Source organism: Choloepus didactylus, chromosome 16 (genome assembly GCF_015220235.1).
Source record: "Choloepus didactylus isolate mChoDid1 chromosome 16, mChoDid1.pri, whole genome shotgun sequence".
Taxonomy (NCBI): Eukaryota; Metazoa; Chordata; class Mammalia; order Pilosa; family Megalonychidae; genus Choloepus; species Choloepus didactylus.
The window spans coordinates 28298100-28320293 of record NC_051322.1 but is presented as its reverse complement, the minus strand read 5'-3'; the positions used below and the strand labels follow the sequence as shown (position 1 = coordinate 28320293).

The following is a 22194-nucleotide window of genomic DNA, read 5'->3' as shown; positions in this document are numbered from 1 at the left end:
ATTGAAACATTTCCATTAACTGCATGAACAAAAGTCAACTAGAGGAAGATACTAAGCAAGAAGGCACTTAAGTCTCATTCTTACTCCTGTGAACATGTCAGTGTCCCTGGAGGTACATGTTCATTTTATTCTTTTATTGGTGTTGAAATATACAAGAATAATAGTAGTCTGATATTTAAGGCAGTTTAACATGAAAATCTCATTGAGGAGATTTTATGTGCTGGTTAGCCTCTTACGAACATCTTTATTAATTTTTTAAAATGGCATTGATAATTACCATTGGCCTAGCATTTTGGAGGGGGAATAGGTGAATGGAGATATGTGTGGAGGTAAATCCCAGGATAAGTATAAGCATAGTGGAGTGGGGAGTTTTAATAGTCTCTTTATGACCCCTTTATTTTTATTTCACTATATATTTTTTCCTTTTTTTTTTTAAATATGGAATGCTTCATGAATTTGCATGTCAACCTTGCGCAGGGGCCATGCTAATCTTCTCTGAATCATTCCAATTTTAGTATATGTGCTGCCGAAGTGAGCTCTTCACTATATTTTTAAGTTAAGAAAGACTAAGACCTGAGGTGTTATGTTTCTAAGATGTATACAAACCAATAATATATATTTATAGTTTATCATCATAAAAATAAACATTGAATCAAAATGTATTACAGCTGGAAAGGGAACTTAATGGTCCAACAGGTTGACAACCCAAGTCTACTGGAATCTTCTCCTCAGTATCTTTTCTGAGGGATACAATTATTTAGCCGACACTTGATCACTTTCAGGGAGCTACCACAATGTGAAGCAGTCCATTCCATTAGGGACATTTCTGATGATTAAATAGTTTTCTAACTGAGCCAAAATACGTTTCCCTGAAATTTTCATCCATTCATCCTATTTATTCCCATTTAGAAGGCTATTCAGAATAAAATTCAATATGCATTACATAGTACAAAGACAGGATTTGTAGTTTTGTGTAAGTGATGTAAATTGGAAAGCACTACATGCAAATATGCGCTGCTATTATTATTCCCTATGGGAAAAAAATCAAGAATTTGGAATCAGCTATTATGTCAATGGCTGAATAATTAATGCAGAAATGACCTAGAGTTCTTCCTATAATTAAATTCTCAAATTAGAGAAATATTATCCAGATGGTAGTCATTCATACTTAATTGAAAATAATATTTTTAAAAGTTTTTTCTACAGGTATCTGTTGTTTCTTATGTTTTCAAATATAAGTCAAGTGGTGACTATTTTACAAATAAATCACTAACATTCGGTTAATATTGACCTAAACTTTATGTATTTTATATGATTCATCTTACAAAATATGATTAACATACAACTATTTATGAATATTTCTATTAATGGGACTAGGTATATCTTTAACTAATTCTTTAAACACTCCATTCTTTGTTCTAAATAGGTTATCAAACACTGTACATATCTTCTGGACAACCCCTAACTTTGCACCAGATTATGTGCTAATTAAAAGATTCAGAAGATGAAGAAAATATATTTGAAATTATAGTCTTCTGGAAATTCATCTGAATATTAGTAGCTATCATTCTTGGAGATTCTTTTATTTTTACCCCATTTTTACCTCATTTATCCTAATAGTCACACTATTGTTATTAGTCTGAGGTTACGGATTTGAAAACTGAGTGGCTATAGCACAAAAAGACTAAGTAATTAGCCCAAGGCCACACAACCAATGACCACTGATCCAGATCTGTTTGACCCCATACCACTCTGCCTTAGGTCTTACTGGAAGTCAAAATCATCCACCTGGCTTTGCCCTCTAAACAGTTGGGACAGGGTTCCTTGCATTGCTCGTGTGCTCCTTGGTTCCTCAAACCCTTGAAAGCATTGGTTTAGCTGACGATTTTAGCTTCCTAGCTGCTAAAACAAATACCGTATAATGGGCTGGCTTAAACAACAAGATTATATTGACTCATGGTTTTAAGGCTAGGAGAAGTCCAAAATCTAGGCATCAGCAAGACAATGCTTTCTCCCTGAAGTCTGTGGCCTTCTGGGGCTGGCTGCTGGCAATCCTTGGTCCTTGGCTTTCCTGTCACGTGCCAGTGCACGAGTCTTCTTTTTCTTCCAGGTTCCATTGACTTCCAATATCTGGCTGCTTCCAGTGGCTTTCTCTCTCTGTGTCCAATTCCCTTTGCTTAAAAGGACTTCAGCCACATTGGATTAAGACCCTCCCTCATTCAGTTTGGGCACCCTTTAATGACATCTTCAAACACCCTATTTACAAATGGTTTCACACCGACAGGACCAGGGGTTGGGACCTGAACATGCCTTTTGTGGGGACATGATTCCATCCCCAACACCGGCCCACAGATGAAAGTCAGTGTTTCCACTCATGTGATCTGGAAATAAGACTCACTCCTTCGTTAGGTTCCAGAAGACTCGCTAATGTCTTGAACCTTGGCATAGTTGTGAAGGCTAGTCTGTTTGTGGAATTCTCCAAGCTCTCAAGTGCCCTTGGCTGCTTTGGGCTGCTCAGTATCCTCACCCTGCCCTACCCCTCAGAGCTCACCCTGCCTCCCAGCTTTATTTCTCTCTCGATCCTCCTGAAGAAGAGAATCTTTGTGTGAATCAAATCCTTCTATTGCCTTTGTTCAGATTCTTATTGGTTCCCAACCAGTCTGTGGCCCTAATTTACCTGATCTTAAGGGCTTTCAGCTTGTCCTGTCCTGTCTATACTCCAGAACACCTATCCCCACCCAATCCAATTGGCTATATGTAATTTACTAGAAAAAATCCAGATTCTTTATGTAACAAAACAACATATTTAATAGTCTGATCCCAACCTGCCTCCCCAGATTCATTCTTCTCTGTGAAAATCCTCCAGGGTATCCTCCACACCAGTCACACTAAACTTTTCAAAGCTATGTTATTAGTTATTTTGTTTGATTCTTATGGATGCTGTGAGAAATTATCACAAACTTGGGGGCTTAAAACAACAGAAATTTATTTTCTCACTATTCTGGAAGCCAGAAATCTGCAATCAAAAGCCCTGGGCCAAAAGGAGAATGTTTCCTTCTTCTCCATCTTCTGATGACTTCTGGAATTCCTTGACTTGTGGCCATTTCACTCCACTTTCTGCCCCCATGGACACCGTCTTCTCCTCTTCCATGTGTCTTAAATTTCCTTTTTCTTCCCTCTTATAAGGATACTTGTGGTTACATTTAGGGCCCACCCAGATAATACAGGATAATTTCCCTACCTCAAGATCCTAAACATAATCATACCTACAAAATTTTTGCCATATAAAGTTTGTGTTCACAGATCCCAGGGATTAGGATGTGGCATATCTTTGGATCCATTATTTAGCCTACCTCAGTTATCTTTTGTAAGTAGCATATTACCCCAAAACATAATGGCTTAAATCAATAATATATATTAGCTCAACACTTCTGTAAATCAGTAATCTGGATGTGACTTAGCTGGGTCCTCTGGCTCAGAGTCTCCCAAGGCTGTATTCATTGCAAGGCTCAATTTGGGAGGACCTACTACCTGGTTCACTCCTATGGTTGTTTCAGTATTCATTTTTCATGGGTTGATGAACTGAGGCCTCAGTTCCTCATGAGCTATTGGCTCATGGCCTCCTTGGTTCCTTGACACACAGGCCTCTTCATTTCACGATGTGGCAGCTTGCTGCATCTGAGCAGTCAGGAGAGATGGCAAGAGAGGGTGCCAGCAAGAAAGTGCTAGCAAAACAGGAGTCACAGTCTCTTGTAACCTATTCAGATAAATCACAGCCCATCACAGTTGCCTTATTCTGTCTGTGATAAGAAAGTTACTAGGTGCAGCCCATACTCAAAGGGGTTTACACAGGGGCATGAATACCAGAAGGCAGGGAACATTGAGGGCCTCTCCAGAAACCGCCTACCCGTGCACGGGGCCCTCCCATCACTGCATACCTTAGCACACATTTTCTCTCATGGCTGGTTCAAAGCTTCTCATGCTCTTACTTGTGCTTCTACCCTGACCTCACATGGCATTTCTGTGGTGACAGTTTTGTTCAAACAAAATTAGAATCTCACAGCATGTTATTTATACCTTAGTGTCCCCTATAGCTAGTCAGACATTTGACTCTCCCATTAAACTGGGAGTCCCTTGAGCTCAGGGGCTCTGCCATCTTCCTCTTGTGTTCTCAATGCCCAGTATATAGTAAGCACTCAGTAAACGTTGTTTTGAATGTTAATCATTTCACAGTTGCATAAATTGGTATTTACTTAATTGAAATGTGATCATTAAACTTCACATATTCATAGTTTTCCTTGAGAAATTAAACTTTATAGTGCACTAGCAGAGTTTCTTCAACTTTAATGTGCATACAAATCTGGGGTGGGGGGAGTAGTTGTTAAAATGCAGATTGTGTTTCTCTAGGACAGGGATGGAACTCAAGATTCTGAATTTCTGACATGTTCCAAAGATGCCAATGCTCCTTGTTCAGGGACCATATTCTGAATGACAAAATAGAGAAATGAGGGAGGAACAAATGAAAGAAAAGTTGTAGGGAGAAATATTTGAGTTCAAGATAAGGGAAGTATACTGGCCTGTGCATATTATGTCCCCCAGAAAAAAGCCATGTTCTTTGACACAGTTTTGTGGGGACAGACATATTAGTGGGGATTAAGTTGGAAGGTTTGGATTAGGTTGTTTCCATGGAAATGCTCCCCACCCAACTGTGGGTGATAACTCTGATTGGATAGTTTCCATGGAGATGTGGCCCCACCCATTCAGCCTGGGCCTTGATTAGTTTACTGGGGCACTATATAAGCTCAGACAGAAGGAGTGAGCTTGTTACAGCCAAGAGGGACACGTTGAAGAATGTGCAAGAGCAGAGACAGGAACTGCAGTTTACAGAGACATTTTGGAGATGGCCTTTGAAAGCAGACTTTTGCTCCAGGGATGCTAAGAGAGGACAATCGCCCCAAGAGCAACTAAGAGTGACATTTTTGAGGAGCTGAAGCCTAGGGAGGAACATCCTGGGAGAAAGCCATTTTGAAACCAGAACTTTGGAGCAGACACCAGCCACGTGCCTTCCCAGCTAAGAGGTTTTCCAGACACCATTGGCCATCCTTCAGTGAAGATACCCCCTTACCTTGGACACTTTATGATCTTAAGACTGTAACTATGTAACCAAATAAACCCCCTTTATAAAAACCAATCCATTTCTGGTGTTTTGCATTCCGGCAGCATTAGCAAACTAGAACAGAAAGTCAAATAGAATGCTCAAAAATAGGATGTTTGTGTGTGTGTGTGAACTGTTGAGTTCATTATCCCTGGAGTCAATCAGATATGGACTTGCAGTCCAAGTGTTGTGGGCAATGTAGAGGGGACTCGGGTAATAAAAGTAAGTTATGTTTTTCTCAGATGGATCTGTAGGGTCCTATAGTTCTATTGAGGTCCTTAAGGACATCCATGAAGGCAAGGAAAAGCTGCAACTAAAACACCTTCAATTTTGTACATTTTACATATTGAGATTCTTCATAAAATTTAATTTTTTAAACACATTCAGAAGATTCTTTCATGCATACACTATGCACACACATGCACAAACACACAGCATCAGAGGAGTTTCTCTGATTCTATGAGACCTGATCAGAGAACCACGGTCAACTGTTAAAGGAAAGATTTCCCCAATATACAACATTTCAATTTGATATATAGAGGTTATTTTCCAATCCCCAAACCCTTGATTAAACTGCAGTGAAAACTTATGAGCTACCAACAGTGACCAATTGCAAAATAGCTCAAAGCCCTCCAGGTAAACAAACTGACTCACAAAGCCCATAGCCCATATGTTTACGTGCTTGTCTCATGGGAGAACCCCTCAGGCCTTCATTCCTGGGCCTCTTTGTTCTTACTTTATAGACAACTCGAAGAGGCCACATGACATAATGGAAGCAACAAAAGGCAGGAGTCCAGAGATAGGGTTGAGATATCCCAGGTCTGCCAGGGATAGCCCTTGTGACTTGGCCACATCCCTTGTCCTCTCTGGTCCTCAGTTTCCTTTCAAGAGGGTTGTTCTACATCAGGGGCTGGCAAAGTTGTTCTTTAAGTAGCCATACGGTAAATATTTTAGTCTTTGCGGGCCATCCACTCTCTGTTGTAACTATTGAACTCTGCCATAGACTATATGTAAACGAAAACATCATGGTTGTGTTCTGTTCAAATTTTCTTTACAAAAATAGGCACTGAGTTGGCCCATGGGGTGTGGTTTACCAAGCCCTGTTCTACACGATCACTATTCACCTTCCTAACTCAAAAATTTTGTGATTCAAAATGAGATAGGATCCGGTTAGTTTTCACCAAGATATTAATAGATTATATTGTCTTAAAATACATTTTTTTTTACAGGGTACAGTATCTTAACTCAAAGAGAAACAATTCTATAGAAAAAGATTTTTCCAGCATCAGGGTCCATCTATAATGGAGATATTTTTGATTCCAGGGTCTTCGGAGGGCTCTGAAATTATTCCAAGTTGGATGTTGCTTGCCCTGTCTATATGTAAGGTCAATCTGGCTACTCAGAGGGAGTGATTAGCATTTGGGTCATCCCTGCTGAAGCCTTTTTGGGACCACTCACTTGCCAGGGCAGCTGAGAAGCTGCAACCTGAACAATGAGCCCTGTTGTTGGAACTGTAAATAATGAACTCACTGCAGTAGTTCTGCTCCATAGGGCCCCATACCCACTGCTATTCAATTGTAAATATTCCCTTTCTGCTGATGTACTTGAGGGCAGAGAGTTGTTGCTATATATTATGCTAAATATTCCCTGGAATCCAACTGCAGGAAGAGAGGACAATGCAGGCGGCAAAACCAAACTATTAACTTGCTGTACATCTGTTTTTGTCTCCCCATAATTCAAGGTGCTGAGACAGCCCACGCCTTTCTCTTGAGATACATGGATATTTTTATAGGTATGGAGTACATATATGTGTATACAAATGTATTGCTCTTTGATTCCTTCAGTGGCACTTGCCTGGAGTTGAAAAAGATCAACTTACACTATTTATTTTTCCCTGCAGTGTTTTTCCTCTTTCACTTGGTTTTATTTTGCTTTAGCTGATGCAGATCCTTTCCCTCGAGAAGCTGTTAAATAGCTGGGGAGATGTTTCAGAGATGTTTAAATTAATATTCATTTTGTATCTGGTGCCTGGTGCTGTCACCCGGACCCTGGCTTGGGCTTTTGAAACAATTATTGCATTGACTCTTTTCTTGATGTATGTGATCCTTTTATTTGCCAGTTTCCTAGAATGATTCCTGGCTTATTCCAGTCTCTAACCTGCCTCTGGACCATATCTATCTAGTGTTTCCTGCTTTTTGAACTTTGAACTGATGGTTTGTTCCTCCACTTACCTTTTGGAATGCAATTTTCTTGAGGAATACTTGGCTAAAAGAAACAGAAAAACAGAGCAACAGTCATTTCATCAAGTGAAGGTTTCTGGGGAAAGGGCTTGTTTTCCCTCACATCCTCTTCTCACTTGGTTCCAGCCTTAGGCGTCTGAATTTTGGCAGCCCCTGTTGTTGTTCCCACATTTCAATAGTGTTAGGGTCAGCAACTCTGTGATTTTCCTGGCCTTGCCTTATGTCTCAAGATGGAAGTTGTAGCTCCAGGCACTGGGTTTGCTTTTAAAGAAGGAAGGAAAAGAGGAACTAAGCAGCCCTCCATGTCAGTCCCTTCACCAGCAAAAGGAAAAACCATCCCAGAAGCTCCCAGCAGACTTTCGTTCATTTCACAGTAGAGTCACATGACTACCCGGCTGCAAAGGAGGCTGAGAAATTAAGAACTTTGCTGTTCCAGTCTCTATGGTGGAGGCAGGCAGAAGTAAGGGAATGGGATTATATTTGAGTTAGCCAAACCTACAATATCTCCCACATCTTCCTTGCATGTAAAAATGCGGAGGTTGTACTAGAAATTATCTCTAAGGTCTTTCCCAATGCCAGCTGTGTATGAACCTCTGAATAGGAAAAAATCTTCCATATGGAGCTCCACTTTTAAGTTTTAGGAATTCCTGGTTTCTATGGAAGTCATCATCCAGAAATGCCCCCTCTAATGTCTTGTGTACAGGATAGGGGAGGAATTGGAGAAAAAGTTGTGGAGGCAAAGCTTATGCTGAACCACTCTGTGTCTCTCTAAACAGTAATATATTTCTCATATGCTGGCAGAGTGTCATCCCAGAAAGAAGAAGAGGATGCCAATATCTACAAAAGAATGCTGATTTTGAAAGTCCAAGGAATGAAAACTGCCTTTCTATTCAGATGTAAACACTCATAAGAGAAGAAACATACATATTGGAATCATATAATGTGTTTTTGATTAAATTTATATTGGCAATTTTAAATTTTAGGATATTTAGAAAATCAAGAGATAAAACATTTTCATTTTAATATTGCTTTTTGGTCTTAACTCACATATATAATTTTACATGGTTTCAGTCTTACATGCATATTATTTGTGTCTTGACTGTTCCACTTAACATAATCAGATTTTTTTGTTGTTGTTGCTGACAATGGTGTAAAAGAAAATAGAAGTGTCAGGAATGACTGATGGAAAGTGTCATAGAATAGTGGAGAGAGAGGAACAGGAGAATCCTGAGGTCCTGATGAGAAATGTGGCTCCTTCATCAATTTATCCTATTTGTTTGTGTGGTTAGAAAGATGAGGCTCTAAGAAAGCAAAGTGAGATATGACTTTTTGAACAACTGTGATTCTCTCTAGGAATCGGAAATAGGCCCTTAAGTTCCAACTATTTCTTGGATCTTCTTAACACTTGAAGTAAGAAATAAATTTGACCCGCTGAGCTTACTTCCCTTTGGAGCTCACAACTACTTTTTAAGAAGCAAACTGCTTCATACTGTTACTTTAGAAGGGCATGTTTGTTTATTGGATGCTTGAAGCACATCCCAAAGGGGGAAGTGTTCTTTGATGAGCAATGGGTCCTCCAAAACCAGGATCACATGTACAAATGCCTATGGGAGCCAGGCAGAGGACACAAATGTGTGATTTCCTCAGTGAAAGACAATAGGGAACAGTAAAGACAGTTGTTCCAGTTTGCTAATGCTGCCTTTTTTTGCAAAATACCAGAAATGGTTTGGCTTTTTTAAAGGGGGCTTGTTTGGTTACACAGTTAATAGTCTTAAGGCCATAAAGTGTTCAAGGTAAGGCATCAACGATCGGATACCTAACTAGAGGATGGCCGATAGCGTCTGGAAAACCTCTGTTGGCTGGAAAGCACGTGGCTGGCGTCCACTTGCTCCCAGGTTGCATTTCAAAATGGCGTTCTCCAAAATGTTACTCTTGGGGCATTTGTCCTCTCTTAGCTGCAGCTTCTCTTCAACATGTCACTCTCAGTTGCTCTCCAAAATGTCACTCACAGCTGATCTGCATCTGGGCCTGTGTGGCTCTTTTTAAAGTACTCCAATGATCCAATACAGACCCACCCTAAATGGGTGGGGCAACACTTCCATGGAAATGATCCAAGGAAAAGTCTCACCCACAGTTGATTTAGTCACATCTCCATGGAAACACTGAACCAATAGGTTCCAACCTACTCAACACTAATACATCTGCCCCCACAAGATTGCATTAAAGATTATGGCTTTTTCTGGGGGACATTAAATATATACAAACTAGCACAGCAGTGGTTAACTGCAAAATGCCTTGAACTTCCCCATCAATCTTCATTTGTTTAATATTGTAGGCAATTCCTGTGTATTTGGGACTTTCTCCAGGAATACAAGGGTTGGCAATTTCAGTTTTGAGTGTGTTATTCATAAACCATGCTGACTTACCCGGATTGCTATGTATTACATTGATAAGTCTGTTTTTTCTCTGCTTCTGAACAAAGAACTGTGGAAGATGGAGAAATTGTAAGATTATTATTTGAGGAATCATTCATTCACTTTGCATTCATATATGGTTTTCCTCCTTTTTGAGCACATAGTAGTCTTTGATGTGTTCTTTGCTATCTCTTATGTCAAGATATTCTAGACCAAAACCTAGAATCGGCCATTTCTCCAGGGAGATATAGTTTCTTTTAGTGAGAAATGGATTTAAATTTTAAATGTAAATTAAACTTTTCAGTCTATTTTTTTTTTTTTTGTTTTTTTTTTTAATCTTCATTTTATTGAGATATATTCACATACCACGCAGTCATACAAAACAAATTGTACTTTCGATTGTTTACAGTACCATTACATAGTGGTACATTCATTACCCAAATCAATCCCAGACACCTTCATTAGCACACACACAAAAATAACAAGAATAATAATTAGAGTGAAAAAGAGCAATTGAAGTAAAAAAGAACACTGGGTACCTTTGTCTGTTTGTTTCCTTCCCCTATTTTTCTACTCATCCATCCATAAACTAGACAAAGTGGAGTATGGTCCTTATGGCTTTCCCAATCCCATTGTCACCCCTCATAAGCTACATTTTTATACAACTGTCTTCGAGATTCATGGGTTCTGGGTTGTAGTTTGATAGTTTCATGTATCCACCACCAGCTACCCCAATTCTTTAGAACCTAAAAAGGGTTGTCTAAAGTGTGCATAAGAGTGCTCACCAGAGTGACCTCTCGGCTCCTTTTGGAATCTCTCTGCCACAGAAGCTTATTTCATTTCCTTTCACATCCCCCTTTTGGTCAAGAAGATGTTCTCTGTCCCACGATGCCAGGTCTACATTCCTCCCCGGGAGTCATATTCCACGTTGCCAGGGAGATTCACTCCCCTGGGTGTCTGATCCCACATAGGGGGGAGGGCAGTGATTTCACCTTTCAAGTTGGCTTAGCTAGAGAGACAGGGCCACATCTGAGCAACAAAGAGGCATTTGGGAGGAGGCTCTTAGGCACAACCATAGGGAGGCCTAGCCTCTCCTTTGCAGCAACCGTCTTCCCAAGGGTAAAACCTGTGGTAGAGGGCTCAACCCATCAAACCACCAGTCCCCTATGTCTGTGGTCATGTTAGCAACCATGGAGGTGGGGTAGGCAAATACCCCTGCATTCTCCACAGGCTCCTCAAGGGGGCACTACATCTTTTTTTTTTCCTTGTTTTTCTTTTTTTTTTTTTTTTTAACTTTCCCTTCTTTTTTAAATCAACTGTATGAAAAAAAAGTTAAAAAGAAAACAAACATACAATAAAAGAACATTTCAAAGAGACCATAACAAGGGAGTAAGAAAAAGACAACTAACCTAAGATAACTGCTTAACTTCCAACATGTTCCTACTTTACCCCAAGAAAGTTACATAATATAGCAAAATTTCTGTGAACTTGCTCCTACTATATCCATCAGAAATTAACAGACCATAGTCATTCCTGGGCATCCCCAGAACGTTAAATAGCTTATCTGTTCTTCTTGGATTATTGTTCCCCCTTCCTTAATTGCTCTCTATTGCTAGTTCCCCTACATTCTACATTATAAACCATTTGTTTTACATTTTTCAAAGTTCACATTAGTGGTAGCATATAATATTTCTCTTTTTGTGCCTGGCTTATTTCGCTCAGCATTATGTCTTCAAGGTTCATCCATGTTGTCATATGTTTCACGAGATCGTTCCTTCTTACTGCCGCGTAGTATTCCATCGTGTGTATATACCACATTTTATTTATCCACTCATCTGTTGAAGGACATTTGGGTTGTTTCCATCTCTTGGCAATTGTGAATAATGCTGCTATGAACATTGGCATGCAGATATCTGTTCGTGTCACTGCTTTCCGATCTTCCGGGTATATACCGAGAAGTGCAATCGCTGGATCGAATGGTAACTCTGTATCTAGTTTTCTAAGGAACTGCCAGACTGACTTCCAGAGTGGCTGAACCATTATACAGTCCCACCAACAATGAATAAGAGTTCCAATTTCTCCACATCCCCTCCAGCATTTGTAGTTTCCTGTTTGTTTAATGGCAGCCATTCTAACCGGTGTTAGGTGGTATCTCATTGTGGTCTTAATTTGCATCTCTCTAATAGCTAGTGAAGCTGAACATTTTTTCATGTGTTTCTTGGCCATTTGTATTTCCTCTTCAGAGAACTGTTTTTTCATATCTTTTGCCCATTTTATAATTGGGCCGACTGTACTATTGTCATTGAGTTGTAGGATTTCTTTATATATGCAAGATATCAGTCTTTTGTCAGATACATGGTTTCCAAAAATTTTTTCCCATTGAGTTGGCTGCCTCTTTACCTTTTTGAGAAATTCCTTTGAGGTGCAGAAACTTCTAAGCTTGAGGAGTTGCCATTTATCTATTTTTTCTTTTGTTGCTTGTGCTTTGGGTGTAAAGTCTAGGAAGTGGCCGCCTAATACAAGGTCTTGAAGATGTTTTCCTACATTATCTTCTAGGAGTTTTATGGTACTTTCTTTTATATTGAGATCCTTGGTCCATTTTGAGTTAATTTTTGTGTAGGGGGTGAGGTAGGGGTCCTCTTTCATTCTTTTGGATATGGATATCCAACTCTCCCAGCCCCATTTGTTGAAAAGACCATTATGACTCAGTTCAGTGACTTTGGGGGCCTTATCAAAGGTCAGTTGGCCATAGATCTGAGGGTCTATCTCTGAATTCTCAATTTGATTCCATTGATCTATATGTCTATCTTTGTGCCAGTACCATGCTGTTTTGGCAACTGTGGCTTTATAGTAAGCTTCAAAGTCAGGGAGTGTAAGTCCTCCCACTTTGTTTTTCTTTTTTAGAGTGTCTTTAGCAATTCGAGGCATCTTCCCTTTCCAAATAAATTTGATAACTAGCTTTTCCAAGTCTGCAAAGTAGGTTGTTGGAATTTTGATTGGGATTGCATTGAATCTGTAGATAAGTTTGGGTAGAATTGACATCTTAATGACATTTAGTCTTCCTATCCATGAACATGGAATATTTTTCCATCTTTTAAGGTCCCCTTCTATTTCTTTTAGTAGAGTTATGTAGTTTTCTTTGTATAGGTCTTTTACATCTTTGGTTAAGTTGATTCCTAGGTACTTGATTTTTTTAGTTGCTATTGAAAATGGTATCTTTTTCTTGAGTGTCTCTTCAGTTTGTTCATTTCTAGCATATAGAAACATTAGTGACTTATGTGCATTAACCTTGTATCCCGCTACTTTGCTAAATTTGTTTATTAGCTCTAGTAGCTGTATCGTCGATTTCTCAGGGTTTTCTAGATATAAGATCATATCATCTGCAAACAATGACAGTTTTACTTCTTCTTTTCCAATTTGGATGCCTTTTATTTCTTTGTCTTGCCGGATTGCCCTGGCTAGCACTTCCAGCACAATGTTGAATAACAGTGGTGACAGCGGGCATCCTTGTCTTGTTCCTGATCTTAGAGGGAAGGCTTTCAGTCTCTCACCATTGAGTACTATGCTGGCTGTGGGTTTTTCATATATGCTCTTTATCATGTTGAGGAAGTTTCCTTCAATTCCTACCTTTTGAAGTGTTTTTATCAAAAAGGGATGTTGGATTTTGTCAAATGCTTTTTCAGCATCTGTTGAGATGATCAATTGATTTTTCCCTTTTGACTTGTTAATGTGTTGTAATACATTGATTGATTTTCTTATGTTGAACCATCCTTGCATGCCTGGAATAAACCCCACTTGGTCATGGTGTATGATTTTTTTAATGTGTCTTTGGATTCGATTTGCAAGTATTTAGTTAAGGATTTTTGCATCTATATTCATTAGGGAGATTGGCCGGTAGTTTTCCTTTTTTGTAGCATCTTTGCCTGGTTTTGTTATTAGATTGATGTTAGCTTCATAAAATGAGTTAGGTAGTGTTCCATTTTCTTCAATGTTTTGAAAGAGTTTGAGTAAGATTGGTGTCAGTTCTTTCTGGAAAGTTTGGTAGAATTCCCCTGTGAAGCCACCTGGCCCTGGGCATTTATTTGTGGGAAGATTTTTGATGACTGATTGGATCTCTTTGCTTGTGATGGGTTGGTTGAGGTCTTCTATTTCTTCTCTGGTCAGTCTAGGTTGTTCATATGTTTCCAGGAAATTGTCCATTTCCTCTATATTATCCAGTTTGTTGCCATACAGTTGTTCATAGTATCCTCTTATAATTTTTTTAATTTCTTCAGGATCTGCAGTTATGTCACCTTTTTCATTCATTATTTTGTTTATATGGGTCTTCTCTCTTTTTGATTTTGTCAGTCTAGCTAGGGGCTTGTCAATCTTGTTGATCTTCTCAAAGAACCAACTTTTGGTGATATTTATCCTCTCTATTGTTTTTTTGTTCTCTATGTCATTTATTTCTGCTTTAATCCTTGTTATTTCTTTTCTTGTACTTGGTTTAGGATTGGTTTGCTGTTCATTTTCTAGCTTCTTCAGTTGATCCATTAGTTCTTTGATTTTGGCTCTTTCTTCCTTTTTAATATATGCGTTTAGTGCTATAAATTTCCCCCTTAGCACTGCTTTTGCTGCATCCCATAGGTTTTGGTATGTTGTGTTCTCATTTTCATTCATCTCTATATATTTAGCAATTTCTCTTGCTATTTCTTCTTTAACCCACTGATTGTTTAGGAGTGTGTTGTTTAACCTCCAGGTATTTGTGAATTTTCTAAGTCTCTGATGGTTATTGACTTCTAATTGTATTCCATTGTGGTCAGAGAATGTGCTTTGAATAATTTCAATCTTTTTAAATTTATTGAGGCTTGTTTTATGTCCCAGCATATGATCTATTCTGGAGAAAGTTCCATGAGCACTAGAAAAGTATGTGTATCCTGGTGATTTGGGATGTAATGTCCTGTATATGTCTGTTAAATCTAATTCATTTATCAGATTGTTTAGGTTTTCAATTTCCTTATTGGTCTTCTGTCTGGTTGATCTATCTATAGGAGAGAGTGCTGTGTTGAAGTCTCCCACAATTATTGTGGAAACATCAATTGCTTCCTTTAGTTTTGCCAGTGTTTCTCTCATGTATTTTGTGGCACCTTGATTGGGTGCATAGACATTTAAGATTGTTATTTCTTCTTGCTGAATTGCCCCTTTTATTAGTATGTAGTGGCCTTCTTTGTCTCTCAAAACATCCCTGCATTTGAATTCTATTTTATCTGAGATTAATATTGCTACACCTGCTTTCTTTTGGCTGTAGCTTGCATGAAATATTTTTTTCCATCCTTTCACTTTCAGTTTCTTTGTGTCCCTGTGTCTAAGATGAGTCTCTTGTATGCAACATATTGATGGTTCATTTTTTTTGATCCATTCTGTGAATCTATATCTTTTAATTGGGGAGTTTAATCCATTTACATTCAACGTTATAACCGTGAAGGCATTTCTTGAATCAGCCATCTTATCCTTTGGTTTATGTTTGTCATATTTTTCCCCTCTGTCTATTAATATCCTTTATTGTACCCATACCGAATCTCTTTAGTACTGAACCTTTCTCCAAGTCTCTCTGTCCTTTCTTTGTTTTCTGTCTGTAGGGCTCCCTTTAGTATGTCCAGTAGGGCAGGTCTCTTGTTAGCAAATTCTCTCAGCATTTGTTTGTCTGTGAAAAATTTAAGCTCTCCCTCAAATTTGAAGGAGAGCTTTGCTGGATAAAGTATTCTTGGCTGGAAATTTTTCTCACTCAGAATTTTAAATATATCGTGCCACTGCCTTCTCGCCTCCATGGTGGCTGCTGAGTAGTCACTACTTAGTCTTATGCTGTTTCCTTTGTATGTGGTGAATTGCTTTTCTCTTGCTGCTTTCAGAACTTGCTCTTTCTCTTCTGTGTTTGACAGTGTGATCAGTATATGTCTCGGAGTAGGTTTATTTGGATTTATTCTATTTGGGGTTCGCTGAGCATTTATGATTTGTGTATTTATGTTGTTTAGAAGATTTGGGAAGTTTTCCCCAACAATTTCTTTGAATACTCTTCCTAGACCTTTACCCTTTTCTTCCCCTTCGGGGACACCAATGAGTCTTATATTTGGACGTTTCATATTATCTATCATATCCCTGAGGTCCATTTCGATTTTTTCAATTTTTTTCCCCATTCTTTCTTTTATGCTTTCATTTTCCATTCTGTCATCTTCAAGGTCACTGATTCATTGTTCAAATTCCTCTAGTCTTGTACTATGAGTGTCCAGAATCTTTTTAATTTGGTCAAGTTTCTTTAATTTCCATAAGATCATCCATTTTTTTATTTAGTCTTGCAATGTCTTCTTTATGCTCTTCTAGGGTCTTCTTGATTTCCTTTGTCTCCCGTACTATGGTGTCATTGTTCATCTTTAGTTCTTTGAGTAGCTGCTCTAGGTGCTGTGTCTCTTCTGGTCTTTTGATTTGGGTGCTTGGGCTTGGGTTATCCATATCGTCTGGTTTTTTCATATGCTTTATAATTTTCTGTTGTTTTTGGCCTCGTGGCATTTGCTGAACTTGATAGGGTTCTTTTAGGATTTGTAGACCAATTGAAGTCCTTATCTCTAATTTATCAGATCTACAGCTTCGTGGAGTACACTTTCTCTAACTAACCAGCAGGTGGCGTCCACAAGCCACCTGTTCTCCACAAGCCAGTTCTCCCCTGCTTAGCCTTTTTGGTGAGTGGGGGAGTGAGTCTTGTGGGGTCCAATTGGTGTACCAAGCTTGCGTGTGTAGTTGGTGTGTGCCTGCCCTGTATATGGGGCGTGTTTCTGGGCAGTCAGGGAGGGGGGGGGTGGCTCTAACAATCAAATCTCCCTGGTGATCCTAGAGTTTTAAAGCTGCTGCAATAGTCTAATCCTTCAGTTCAGTCCTGCCACAGTTTGGTCTCTGCCACTGACCCACAAGTCCTTGGTATTGGCGTATGGCTCCTGAGACTTGCAAGTGGGCCCCTCTTCCAGGCCGTGCACCCCGGGTCCTCTGTTGAGGGATGACTGTGCTATGTCACAGGTGAGTGCCGTCCCCCCAGGGCAGTTCTGGGCTGCTGGGCTGTGTAGGGAGACTCCCAGTCTGGCTGAAATGATGGCTGAATGGGGCTTTGTTAATTCACACTGCTCTACCTTCCCCAACTCTGGGACAATCAGCTGAGGTTGCAGGGAAGGCTAATGTCCACGCCCAGTTTGTGTGGTGTGTGCCTGTTATTTGAAGGCACTTCCGTCACACTGGGTTGTCTGGGGGCAGTTCTGGGCTATGGGGCTGGGCGATGGGCAGGAGTGTTTCCTGTCCACGAGGATGATGGCTGTGAGCGGACACCCCCCTTTTCTTGGGAAGTTGTGGTGTTTAGTGAATTTTCCTCAGCCACTGGATTATTGCGTTTTGTCTCAGAGCTCTCCTAGTTCTGCTCTTGACTTGACCTGCCCAAATTGCAAGTTTTGAAGCTTTCTGTATTGGGCTTCTTAGAATAATTGTTTTAGAAAAAGAAAAAAGGATTAAAAAAAAAAATAGGTCCCTCCTCAAAGATCTAATGGGTTATTGAAATGCTAAGAGACAAAGCAACCAGGGCCATTAAGGAAAGGTCCGCAGGGCAGAGAGATCAGCTTTTCTTCGGGATTTGCATATGCACCTCAGGGCCTGAGCTCGGGCCTGAGCTCTGCCCTTCCCCTTTCTATGTTCACCAGAACTCCAAAAATCCTCCGCTTTTATTTTGGAGTTTTTCGTGTTGTTTTTTTTCTATGCCTGTCTCCTCTCTGCTGGGCTGGCTGCTCTCAGATTCTCTGGTGTCTGGTCTCCGTCTATCTATGGTTGGAGTTTGGATGAGTAGAATGAGTTTCCGATAAGGGCTGCCACTGCAGTTCTCCCTTCTCCTTCCCAGAGCTGACAGCCCCTCCTCCCACGGGACTGAGCCTGGCAGGGAGGGGCGCAGGTCCCCTGGCCGCAAAAACTTACAGATTTCGCTGATCTCAGCAGTTCCACGTTTTCATGAGTGTTGTATGAAGTATGCCCAAAATCAGATTGCTCTGTGGTGTCCAGTCCACGCAGTTCTTGGCTTTCTACCTTCTTTCCTGGAGGAGTAACTAAAACATACAGCTCACCAGTCTGCCATCTTGCCCTGCCTCCTTCAGTCTATTTTTATGTGGGGATTCAGTAGATACAGTTTGGACTTGCTGTTGTTACTGATTTGGTCATTTTTTCCCTATACTTTCAATGGAGTGAGCTAGAGAAAAAATATGTATATATAGTACTTTATGAATTCATACTGATATTTTCAATTTAAATTCAGGACTGCAAGAATTTAATTTAGGTTTTTTTTTGCTACTGTTGGGAAAAAATTCTCCACATCTCTCATGTTTCTGAAATTCTTGTGAGCAGAGATACTGAGCACAGACTACCTTTCCAAACAGCCTTGAGAAATAAAGATAATATTGCTCACTGGAGAGCAAAGGGGAGGTTTGCTTAATGTCAAGTATGTTAAATATAACATCTCCCTTCAGGATAAAAGGGCAGGTTTGTTAGCAGCCTATTCTAAAAGATATGGGTTCCCTAAAGTCTGGATTCCTCAGCTGTGATGCAAGCTCACTGCATGTGCAGCATCAACCTGGGCTGTACCAACCTTGTAGTTTTTAGGGGCAAAAGGAACTGCAGAAACTGCTCATGCTGCTTGCTGTGCATAATAAAGTATAATGTATAATAAATTCCTTTGTCTCTGACCAAAGTCTGAATCTTCTGTCTGTACCTTTGAAACTGAGGCAAACTCATCTGTTATCTTTCAAGTAGGGTATTATCAGCCCTTTCACAGTTCTTGTAGCTATATCTGCATCTTTTATCTTCCACCACAAACAAGCATCTTGGTTCTCAAGAACACAGTGAATGATATAATTAGAATGTCCCATAAATTATTCATTTGTTTCATCCCACCTTATATACACAAAGACCTCATATTAACAAAACTGATGATACTACTACTAATTATGATTACTGAAAACAGTTACAATTGTCTTGCATATCATATGCCTTGTCTCCTCTTATTTTCTTAAGATGGTACTATAGCTACATTATCAGATCATATGGCCAGTATATGCTGTATTCTCTTCCTTTTAACCCTCATTTAGTCTTAATTTTACAAGTAACTACACACACACACACACATATAGGTATATATAGAGAGAGATATTATATGTATAATGCTTCCCATCAGTCCTTATGTAGGTGTTTCTCTAGCCATTTTGGTTGTCTGAAGCTTGTTCTTTGATAGATTCTTTAGGAAGATCTTATGGGAACAATATTCCATGGAATCTTGCATGCTGGTAACAGTTTGTGTCTTTTATTCTTGAAGGTCAATTTTGCTTCTTATAAAATCTTTCTCTCACATTTTCTTTCCCTTCTGTACTTTATATATATTATTCAATGTTCTTCTAGTATAAAGCATCTATTGAAAGACTTGATGATAATCCAATTTTTTTCACTTGTAAATCACATGAATTTTTGCTTAGATGACAAAGGGATTTTTTTTCTTTGAAGTACAGGATTTTTGTTAGGATATGTCTTGATGACAGTCAATAGTCTTAGGTATATGGTGTAGCACTTTCAGTATTTTAACCTCTTTTTTCCCCCATGAAATTGTTTTTGAACTATGGGTGTTAGTATTTGTTTCTATTCCCTAGCTTTTAAATGTCTTCAGGGAATCCTATTATTTGTATGTTGAATCTTCTTTCTTTATCTGTAATAATTGCCCATTTTTTCTCAAATTATTTTTCTCTCTTTATTTCTTTTTGATTTATTAACTTTTTCTTTCTTTTCACCTTCTGCATTTCTTTAGACATCATTTGTTGTGATCATTCTCTCTTGTATTCCTTCTGGCTTAGTTTAGGGGATTATAGCCTTTCCTCATATAACATATTTTTTGCTTTATTTTAACTCATTTTTGAATTTTTCTAACTCTGATTTATATTGTTCTTTATCATCTTGTATTATTTTGTATATATTTTATGTTTTTCTAATTCTGATTCATGTTGTTCTTTATTGTCTTGTATTAGTTTTATATGTATTTTAGCTAATTTTGAAATAGGACATTGCAGTTTAGACTCACTTGCTCCTTTTATGAGATTCTTTAATGGCGTTCTTTCCTTGTCTGCAGGAATGCTATTCTTTTCTTTCTTTCTCTTTCTTTTTTTCTCATAGTAATTTTGTATAGAATTTGATCTCAGGACTTTTATGATGCTCATTTTTGTAAATGAATTTTAGTTTTTCAGAACGTTTAGAACTACATTCCAATCTGATAGCTTTTCTTCATAGAGGTTCTTCTGTTATTTTTGAATAAAGTTCAAAAACTATGACTTGCACTCTTAGATTTCCTGGTTTGTTATCTTCTCCCATTTTATTTGAACATTCTCATTCCTTGCTCTCTATTATCTCAATTCTTTTCAATCCTTATTCTTCTGCCAGCAGTTTCTCCTTATGGTGCAGCAGGTAAATTTTACAAGTTTATGGGGTTAGAGCCCCCTCAGTTCTTGCCATGGGCAGCCAGTTCCAGTGGTAGTCTTTAAATTTACTTGCCACACTTTGAGTGGAGAGCTGTCACCTAATTTTGGTTCTATTCTCAAGTCTATTACAAAACCTGTTGGTATACTCTGTTTTCTCCCTTACAGATGCCAATATCATACAGATCTTGTGCTATCAGTGGTTTGTCTATACCTATTTATATTTTGAGGTTCATGTGGATACCCTATCACCTAACTTTGTTGAAAACATTGTACATGGATTTTTACCTTTGCTGTCTAGTTTTTCAGTCTATTTTTATGTGGGGAGTCAGTAGATACAGAGAATATGCTCCCACCATTACTGCCAGCATCCCAGAATTCCCACATTTATTTTTTATTCAAAAATTTATTTTATTTACTATAATTTTTTAAATTCCAGGGATATAAATGTGTATAAGATGCCATCTTTAGTGTCAAGGAATTGAGGAAATGTTGACAAAAAGTTTTGAATGCCTGTGGCAATTTTCCTTTCCCTTTTTAAAATTTAAATTCTTGTTAAAGTATAATATACAGACAGAAAATTGCACATATTGTAAGTGTACGGCTCAATGAATTATCACAAATTGAACATACCTGTGTAACCAATATCCACATTAAGGAACAGAATATTGTCAGTAATCCATCAAATTCTCTCTTGCCTTCTTTCTTTCAATACCTCCCATATGGAAAATCCCTATCCAGACTTACAAAACATAGATTTGCTTTGTTTGTTTTTTTTCTTTATATAAATTGAATCATACAGTATGTGTCTTTTTGTGTGTTTATCTTCTTTTGCTCAACATTATATTTCTATGGTCATCATTATTGACATGTATAGTTATAGTTTGCTTGTTATCATTCCTGTACAGTGTTCTCTATGTAAGATACCTCACATTATTTATCTGTGCCATTGATGATAATCATTTGGATGTTCCAGTTTGGGGGCTATTATGAATAGTGCTACTATGAACATTCTAGTATACGGATTCTGATATACTTACGTATACATCTTTTGTAGGTGTGGAAATGCTGTGCCATAGATTGGAAATATATTCAGCCTGCAGTAGATACTTCAAACCTTTTCCAAAGAGACTGTGCTGCTAGTTGAATTTTCAACAGTGCTGTGGGAAATCGCAGAAGTGATCTGAGCAAGGGAAAATTATGACCAAAACTGTCTTTTAGGAAAACTGCTCTGGGTGTTCCTTCCAAACTGGATTGAAAGAGGAATAGAGTACAAGGAAGGAGACTAGTGTAAGTACTATAGAAGAGAGGAAGTGATTGAAATACATTAAATGTAATAAAGGAGAAGGTATGGATATGCATCCCTGTACATGGGTAGGATCTGCTAAACCTGTGTGAGGAAGGAAAAATGATGACAGCTTGTATAGCAGTTTGAGTGGGGTGAGGATGTTGAGTTCAGATAGGCTGTATCAATTCAGAAAGACTTCAGGGCCTATTTACCATCTGCAACTCTGTCCCTCCCCCTTATTTTCCATTCTACAAGTCTTGAACTGATCTCACAGGCTTCACAGAATCGTGCAAACTGCCAAAGAAAGAACACTTTTTTTTTTCTTTTTACATTTAACTAGTATTGCAGTTATTTCAGTAATATAGGGTCCCAATATCATAAAACACCCATTGAGAAGAATCTGCAATTACTGCCTTCTACTTCACACACTGTATCATTTTTATTTTATGTCACACACAAAAGTTCTTTAAAGGAGCTAATCGAGATTGACAGCGCCTGGGCTGCAGCTCTTCCCTCCGAGGCAAACAAGCAAACACCCACTTCTTTATGCCTAGGCACTGCCGCATCTACCCAGATCCCTGTGCTG

The 22194-nt window shown here is 38.8% G+C and overlaps 1 non-coding gene across 1 annotated transcript; it reads right to left on the bottom strand.

Annotated features, from left to right (window-relative positions):
- Nucleotides 1-432: 432 nt before the first annotated feature.
- On the bottom strand, nucleotides 433-539 carry LOC119511920. The gene has a single exon (XR_005212266.1). It is a non-coding gene; the product is annotated as a U6 spliceosomal RNA (small nuclear RNA).
- Between the last annotated feature and the right edge of the window lie 21655 nt (nucleotides 540-22194).